This window comes from Schistocerca piceifrons, chromosome 7 (assembly GCF_021461385.2).
Source record: "Schistocerca piceifrons isolate TAMUIC-IGC-003096 chromosome 7, iqSchPice1.1, whole genome shotgun sequence".
In the NCBI taxonomy this organism is placed as follows: domain Eukaryota; kingdom Metazoa; phylum Arthropoda; class Insecta; order Orthoptera; family Acrididae; genus Schistocerca; species Schistocerca piceifrons.
In genome coordinates, this window is record NC_060144.1 from 525,447,717 (window position 1) to 525,456,911 (window position 9,195).

At 46.1% G+C, this 9,195-nt stretch overlaps 1 non-coding gene across 1 annotated transcript; it reads right to left on the minus strand.

The window, feature by feature from the left end:
• Positions 1 to 8,344: 8,344 nt before the first annotated feature.
• LOC124709433 lies at positions 8,345 to 8,446 on the minus strand. The gene has a single exon (XR_007005404.1). It is a non-coding gene; the product is annotated as a U6 spliceosomal RNA (small nuclear RNA).
• Between the last annotated feature and the right edge of the window lie 749 nt (positions 8,447 to 9,195).

The following is a 9,195-nucleotide window of genomic DNA, read 5'->3' on the forward strand; positions in this document are numbered from 1 at the left end:
CTTATTGCACAGCAGTACTCTAGCAGAAGGCGAACAACAGTCGCGTAAGTAGCCTGCTTCGTTCACCTGCTGCATGCTCTAAGTATTCTGCCAATAAATAGCAGTCTTTGATTCGCTTTCCCGGCAGCATTATCTATGTGATCGCTACAGTTCAAGTTATTAGTAATTGTAGTCCCTAAGCATTTAGTTGAATTCACAGCCATCGGATTTGTATCATCTATCATGCAAACGGAATTTAGTAGATTCATTCAACTATTGATGTGGGTGACTTCAAGAGTCACTTGACACTTTTCGCACCATACAGATATCATGTCTGGATGATTTTGCAATTGGTTTTGATCATCTGATGACTTTATGAAACGGTGTGTAACAGCATCGTTTGCAGAAAATCTAAGAGGATTGCTCAGATCGTCTCCTACATCGTTTATGTAGATCAGAAACAACAGGAGACCTGTAGAAATTCCCTGGGGAACGCTATACACTACTTCTGTTTTACTCGATGACTTTCCGTAAATTACTACTAATTAACAGGAATCCTTCTGACAGGAAATCACGAGTCTAGTGGCAAAATTTGAGAAGAAGTCGCTTATAGATCCCTGTCAGCAGCACTCAGTAATTTGTGTAAATAAACCGTTTTGTCCAAGGTAGTTCATAATGTTAGAGCGCAGTAAATGAGATTTATTGTCTTACGTATTGGTGTGACGAGTGCAACATTCCAGACGTAGCTACCGATCTATTGTCCAGCGAGAGATTGTGTAAGTAACAGCAGACTCTCAAAGGAACTTAATTGATATACTATCTGGTCTGGAGGCCTTGCCTTTATTAAGCGATCTAAGCTGCTTCGCTACGCGGATTGTATCTACGTTACTCACGTTGGCAGTGATTCTAGATTTAAATTCTGGAATATTTACTTCGTCTTCTTTGCTGTAGGACTTTTGGAAAACCGAATTTAGTAAATCCGCCTTAGTGGTGTTGTCATTGGTAACATTGCCGATGCTGTAGCACAGTAAAAGTGTGACTGCATCTTGCTGCTGGTGTACTTTACGTGCGACCACAATCCGTTAAAAGATTCTCTCGTTGAAGTTCACGTGAAATTTTGAGGTTCCCCAAGATATCGTCCTTCATGGAGAAATTGGGTTCTTTTAAATTTGTGATGATACTATTTAGTATCCCCACACATTGCTATAGCCAATAATTGTTTGCTTTGAGTAATTCCGGTTCTGAGACATCGATGTTATCGTCACAGAAACTAGGTTACTGCGAATTTGTGAAGCGCTAAAGTTTGCCTCTTTTTAACATTTAAGGCGAGATGCTAGTCTTCGCAACACTTTGAAACATTATCAAAATCTAGCCCACTATTTGTGCAGCCTTTTCGAAACATTATTTCGTTACAGAAAACTGCATTATCTGCTTAAACCCAGCGTAGTGCTGGAAGCATGATGAAAGTGTGCTAGATCTTTATTTCTGTATGCAGGGTGTTACAAAAAGGTACGGCCAAACTTTCAGGAAACATTCCTCACACACAAAGAAAGAAAATATGCTATGTGGACATGTGTCCGGAAACGCTTACTTTCCATGTTAGAGCTCATTTTATTACTTCTCTTCAAATCACATTAATCATGGAATGGAAACACATAGCAACAGAACGTACTAGCGTGACTTCAAACACTTTGTTACAGGAAATGTTCAAAATGTCCTCCGTTAGCGAGGATACATGCGTCCACCCTCCGTCGCGTGGAATCCCTGATGCGCTGATGCAGCCCTGGAGAATGGCGTATTGTATCACAGCCGTCCACAATACGAGCACGAAGAGTCTCTACATTTGGTTCCGGGGTTGCGTAGACAAGAGCTTTCAAATGCCCCCATAAATGAAAGTCAAGAGGGTTGAGGTCAGGAGAGCGTGGAGGAGATGGAATTGGTCCGCCTCTATCAATCCATCGGTCACCGAATCTGTTGTTGAGAAGCGTACGAGCACTTCGACTGAAATGTGCAGGAGCTCCATCGTGCATGAACCACATGTTGTGTCGTACTTGTAAAGGCACATGTTCAACATTACCTTCCATCAATTGGGCCAGCTGGCGGTGAATCGAGGAAATACAGTACATACTGACGAAACTAAAATGAGCTGTAACATGGAAATTAAGCGATTCCGGACACATGTCCACATGACATATTTTCTTTATTTGTGTGTGAAGAATGTTTCCTGAAATTCTGGCCGTACCTTTTTGTAACACCCTGTATACAGGGAATACGGCCAAGTCTGAACATATGATTTTGCCTCTGCGTGTTTGTCCTGATCGGTAGGGCCAGTCTCCGGTAGCCAGGGGAAGGGGATGGTCTTTCCATTAGCCTGCTAAGTAGGTTCTGGTCGCAGACGAATATCCTGGCTTAACCTCCCAATGGTTTAATTTTTCTTCGCGGCCCGCGTTTTCCAACACCTGTCAGAAAGAAACTTCTAACAATCCTGGGAGGACCTTACAGTAGCGCCTTTAGCGGGAGCATGAAATGGTCAATGAAAACTCCTAGATTCTGTTCTTGGTTCTGATTGGCAGAAAGAGCTAAATGTTGAATAATTTTAAGCAGCGTTTTTGAGCTCGGTGAAATAGAGTAGTTGGTCAGCAACACTTGTAGTTGGTGTGGTAATCCGTTGGCCCTGTAAGACTGAGTTGGCCTTTTATGTTTACCTGAGGTCAGGAAACAGTGGTCAATGCTGATCACCAAAGTTACTTTAAAATATGGAAAGATCACAATAACCCGAAGTACGTTTCTGTGTGCGCTCGTAGAATCCTGTTTACTCCTCTTGCAGTTTTCCAGGTGTCTGTTGCCCTTCACTCAGCAGGTATGTGCTCAATAGGAAGGATATCTTATGTTAGGGCGTGAACACATTAGCTAACTGGAATGAAGGGAACTTGGCGAGTTTAATCCAATAAATTCCATTTGTTTGTGAGAATGTTTCAGTTTGGTACTTTCGTTTGACCTTTTCTTCCCTATTGACTTTGAGCTTTAATACAGTTTTGGCACTGTGGAGGCTATCGGTGGATGTCGTGGGGAGCCAGTAGGAGGTGGTGTATGAACTGTTAGCGGTGGTCAGATCTTCGAACCATTCTGAAGCTGGTTAGATTTGTATGTGGCTTAAATGTCTGACTGTAGACGATGATAATGATTTTGGATGCAGGCCGCTCAACAACATGGTCTTCGGCGCCCTCACGATATGTCATTCTGTGGGAGAGGCTGGAGTGGAGGGGGGGGGGGGTTGGTCGTGGGGAGGGGGGTTCCAAGGCTGTCCACACAGGCAGATTACTTCATGTCAGAGGTTGCTGCCCTGCCTCGGCAAATTAGGGATGAGGCCCTACAGTTCACAAACTTCCACAGCCCGTGTAGCACTGATGTCATTATCAGGGAGGACTGAGGGCATATCTCCAGCCAAACTGAGAGCTGCTCTTACGTCAATACCGGGTGGTCCATTGATAGTGACCGGGCCAAATATCTCACGAAATAAGTGTCAAACGAAAAAACTACAAAGAACGAAAGTTGTCTAGCTTGAAGGGGGAAATCAGATGGCGCTATCGTTGGCCCGCTAGATGGCGCTGCCATAGGTCAAACGCATATCAACTGCGTTTTTTTTTAAATAGGAACCCCCATTTTTATTTCATACTCGTGTAGTACGTAAAGAAATATGAATGTTTTAGTTGGACCACTTTTTTCGCTTTGTGACAGAGGGCGCTATAATAGTCACAAACGTATAAGTACGTGGTATCACGTAACATTCCGCCAGTGCGGACGGTATTTGCTTCGTGATACATTACCCGTGCTAAAATGGACCGTTTACCAATTGCGGAAAAGGTCGATATCGTGTTGATGTATGGCTATTGTGACCGGACCGTTCGCCGGATAGTTACGTTATTTAAGGAAACAGGAAGTGTTCGGCCTCATGTGAAACGTCAACCACGACCTGCAACAAATGATGATGCCCAAGTAGGTGTTTTAGCTGCTGTCGCGGCTAATCCGCATATCACTAGCAGACAAATTGCACGAGAATCAGGACTACAAGAAAGTCGGTGTTGAGAATGCAACATCAACATCGATTGCACCCGTACCATATTTCTATGCACCAGGAATTTCATGGCGACCACTTTGAACGTCGTGTACAGTTCTGCCACTGGGCACAAGAGAAATTACGGGACGATGAGAGATTTTTTGCCCGCGTTCTATTTAGCGACGAAGCGTCAGTCACCAACAGCGGTAACGTAAACCGGCATAATATGCACTATTGGGCAACGGAAAATCCACAATGGCTGCGGCAAGTGGAACATCAGCGACCTTGCCGGGTTAATGTATGGTGCTGCATTATGGGAGGAAGGATAATTGGCCCCCATTTTATCGATAGCAATCTAAATGGTGCAATGTATGCTGATTTCCTACGTCATGTTCTACCGATGTTACTACAACATGTTTCACTGGATGACAGAATGGCGATGTACTTCCAACATGATGGATGTCCGGCACATAGCTCGCGTGCTGTTGAAACGGTACTGAATAGCATATTTCATGACAGGTGGATTGGTCGTCGAAGCACGTTTACCGGATCTGACGTCCCCGGATTTCTTTCTGTGGGGAAGTTGAAGAATATTTGCTATCGTGATCCACCGACAACGCCTGACAACATGCGTCAGCGCATTGTCAATACATTTCGAACGTCACGGAAGGCGAACTACTCGCTGTCGAGAGGAATGTCTTTACACATATTGCCAAATGCATTGAGGTTGCGGACATCATTTTGAGCATTGATTGCATTAATGTGGTATTTGCAGGTAATCACACTGTAACAGCAGAAATGATAAGTTCACAAAGGTACATACACTCCTGGAAATGGAAAAAAGAACACATTGACACCGGTGTGTCCGACCCACCATACTTGCTCCGGACACTGCGAGAGGGCTGTACAAGCAATGATCACACGCACGGCACAGCGGACACACCAGGAACCGCGGTGTTGGCCGTCGAATGGCGCTAGCTGCGCAGCATTTGTGCACCGCCGCCGTCAGTGTCAGCCAGTTTGCCGTGGCATACGGAGCTCCATCGCAGTCTTTGACACTGGTAGCATGCCGCGACAGCGTGGACGTGAACCGTATGTGCAGTTGACGGACTTTGAGCGAGGGCGTATAGTGGGCATGCGGGAGGCCGGGTGGACGTACCGCCGAATTGCTCAACACGTGGGGCGTGAGGTCTCCACAGTACATCGATGTTGTCGCCAGTGGTCGGCGGAAGGTGCACGTGCCCGTCGACCTGGGACCGGACCGCAGCGACGCACGGATGCACGCCAAGACCGTAGGATCCTACGCAGTGCCGTAGGGGACCGCACCGCCACTTCCCAGCAAATTAGGGACACTGTTGCTCCTGGAGTATCGGCGAGGACCATTCGCAACCGTCTCCATGAAGCTGGGCTACGGTCCCGCACACCGTTAGGCCGTCTTCCGCTCACGCCCCAACATCATGCAGCCCGCCTCCAGTGGTGTCGCGATAGGCGTGAATGGAGGGACGAATGGAGACGTGTCGTCTTCAACGATGAGAGTCGCTTCTGCCTTCGTGCCAATGATGGTCGTATGCGTGTTTGGCGCCGTGCAGGTGAGCGCCACAATCAGGACTGCATACGACCGAGGCACACAGGGCCAACACCCGGCATCATGGTGTGGGGAGCGATCTCCTACACTGGCCGTACACCACTGGTGATCGTCGAGGGGACACTGAATAGTGCACGGTACATCCAAACCGTCATCGAACCCATCGTTCTACCATTCCTAGACCGCCAAGGGAACTTGCTGTTCCAACAGGACAGTGCACGTCCGCATGTATCCCGTGCCACCCAACGTGCTCTAGAAGGTGTAAGTCAACTACCCTGGCCAGCAAGATCTCCGGATCTGTCCCCCATTGAGCATGTTTGGGACTGGATGAAGCGTCGTCTCACGCGGTCTGCACGTCCAGCACGAACGCTGGTCCAACTGAGGCGCCAGGTGGAAATGGCATGGCAAGCCGTTCCACAGGACTACATCCAGCATCTCTACGATCGTCTCCATCGGAGAATAGCAGCCTGCATTGCTGCGAAAGGTGGATATACACTGTACTAGTGCCGAAATTGTGCATGCTCTGCTGCCTGTGTCTATGTGCTTGTGGTTCTGTCAGTGTGATCATGTGATGTATCTGACCCCAGGAATGTGTCAATAAAGTTTCCCCTTCCTGGGACAATGAATTCACGGTGTTCTTATTTCAATTTCCAGGAGTGTATATCACATTGGAACAATGGAAATAAAATGTTCAAACGTAGCTAAATTCTGTATTTTAATTTAAAAAACCTGCCTGTTACCAACTGTGCGTCTAAAATTGTGAGCCATATGTTTGTGACTACTACAGCGCCATCTATCACAAAGCGAAAAAAGTGGTCCACCTAAAACATTAATATTTTTTTACGTACTACACGAATATGTAATAAAAAACGGGGGTTCCTATTTAAAGAAACGCAGTTGATATCCGTTTGACCTATGGCAGCGCCATCTAACGGGCCAACCATAGCGCCATCTGTTTTCACCCTTCAAGTTAGACAAGTTTCGTTTGACGCTTATTTCGTGAGATATTTGGCCCAGTCACGATCAATGGACCACCCTGTATACAAGACACAAGTATCTGAAACACGTTGAACCGAAATCGGCATATCACAAACTGCGCAGAGTGGTGGATCCTCCTGCCGGAGCAGGGAAAGGTTTATTGAAGCGCTATGTCCTATGCACAATCTGGTGAGCAAGTGCCAAGCATGTTTGGTCGATTTGAGAGACCTTAGTTTATTTCCCGCCACCTTCTACCATTTAGTTTCCCATTGAAGCGTCATTAGTCTCTCGGATGATGATATGACGAAGTGCAAAGGGATGGTTCATCAACGTACAACTTGCTCCTTTGGCTTCCTTGTCGGCTGTCGTTTCCCTCTGTCCTGATGTGTCCAGGCACCCAGCAGAAGATCACCTCCTTACGAAAGTGTTGGAGCCGCTATAAGGAATTATGGATAAGCTGAATCAACTGGTCTACGGAATACATTTGGTGGACCAGTGGACTATCAGACCAATTGTGTGATCGGATTGAAGAGTTCCTAGATAACAGAACGCAGCATGTCATTCTCACTGGAGAGAAGTCCTCCGAAGTAAGAGTGATTTCAGGTGTGCTGCAGGGGAGTGTCGTAGGACCGGTGCTATTCACAATACAAATAAATGACCTTGTAGATAACATCGGAAGTTCACTGAGGCTTTTTGCGGATGATGCTGTGGTATATCGAGAGGTTGTAACAACTGAAAATTGTACTGAAATGCAGGAGAATCTGCAACGAAGTGACGCATGGTGCAGGGAATGGCAATTGAATCTCAATGTAGAAAAGTGTAATGTGCTGCGAATACATAGAAAGAAAATTCCTTTATCATATAGCTACAATATAGCAGGTCAGCAACTGGAAGCAGTTAATTCCGTAAATTACCTGGGAGTAGGCATTAGGAGTGATTTCAAATGGAATGATCATATAAAGTTGATCGTCGGTAAAGCAGATGCCAAACTAGATTCCTAAGGAAATGCAATCCGAAAACAAAGGAAGTGGGTTACAGTACACTTGTTCGCCCACTGCTTGAATATTGCTCAGCAGTGTGGGATCCGTACCAGATAGGGTTGATAGAAGAGATAGAGAAGATCTAACGGAGAGCAACGCCCTTCGTTACAAGTGGATAGCGGAGTATGGATGTAGATGTAGATGTAGAGACTGCTTGTAGCGAACCGGGTGAATCTGAACAGGGAGAGGAATCTTGTACTATGATGCCAGTGAATCCGCTCCAGCGCCGTCATAATGCCGTACAACTCCACATCAGAATTTTTAAATTGTTCCGGAGTCGCACTTAAAAACCCTATCAGGGCAAACAGCAGAAAAACGGAGGACACTCGCTTGCCGGGCTCCATCTGCATAAATAACGACAATACTGTGAAATGTACTTAAAATGGAAGATAATTTGCCGCGCGGGGTTAGCCGAGCGGTCTCTGGCGCTACAGTCATGGACTATGCGGCTGGTTCCAGCGGAGGTTCGAGTCCTCCCTCGGGCATGGGTGTGTGTATTTGTTCTTAGGATAATTTAGGTTAAGTAGTGTGTAAGCTTAGGGACTGATGACCTTAGCAGTTAAGTCCCATAAGATTTTACAAACATTTGAACAGTTTGAAGAAAATTTAATCTGGAGAACAAGTTTTCTTGAACCGCTTTGCGCATCCGAAGATACCAAGGCGGTTATCTGTTCCACCCCTGGCTGTGTGTTCGGAGGTCTGATAAAAAATGTGGAATGGTTCTCGATTTTGCGTGTGATCCTTGCGCAGGGGCCATGCTAATCTTTTCTGTCTGGGCAGAAGTTTAGTACGTTTCCCACTGGAGACAGTACCTGACATTACAGTAGTGAATAGTCAAATCCCGTTTGATGGGACAAGCAGAGGCTAGCAACTGCATTGATTTCATATGTGTAATAGTGCACAGACTTAATCCGAGTCCACCATTAAAGTTTTCAACTAAATCTGCAGAGAACTAGGTTTACGTTGCTTAATGTGTCTACGACGCCACGTATCGACAATGGTGTATGATTCTTTGCAGCGACCACGACTGAAATTTCGGACCACCCTACCGTAGCTGCAATAACGGACGAAAGGTCTGTATGGGTGTGGGTACTCTGTGATGGAAGTAATTGGGCGGAAGAAGTTACAAGCAGCTCGAAGTAAATAGAAATCATTATTTATTTCCCCATACTTCATTACATTAGACTTGTGCCCATATATGGCAAGCACATTGTGGTGGGCGTCGACCCCGTGGGCCATGGTGTACGATGCGTAGTCATAAATATGTTCCCAGACACTGTGCCCTGCCTGACTTGGTGCTGGAGCGACCTGTGGTATGTGGAATCCAGGACAGCGGCGTCCCACTGTGCCGGATGCTGGTGTGTCGGTCTGGCCGGACTACGCTGCTAACAAGACGACTGGGAGACTAGCCAGTCAAGGCGAATGACAGAAGCATATACAGGGTTATTACAAATGATTGAAGCGATTTCACAGCTCTACAATAACTTTATTATTTGAGATATTTTCACAATGCTTTGCACACACATACAAAAACTCAAAAAGTATTTTTAGGCGTT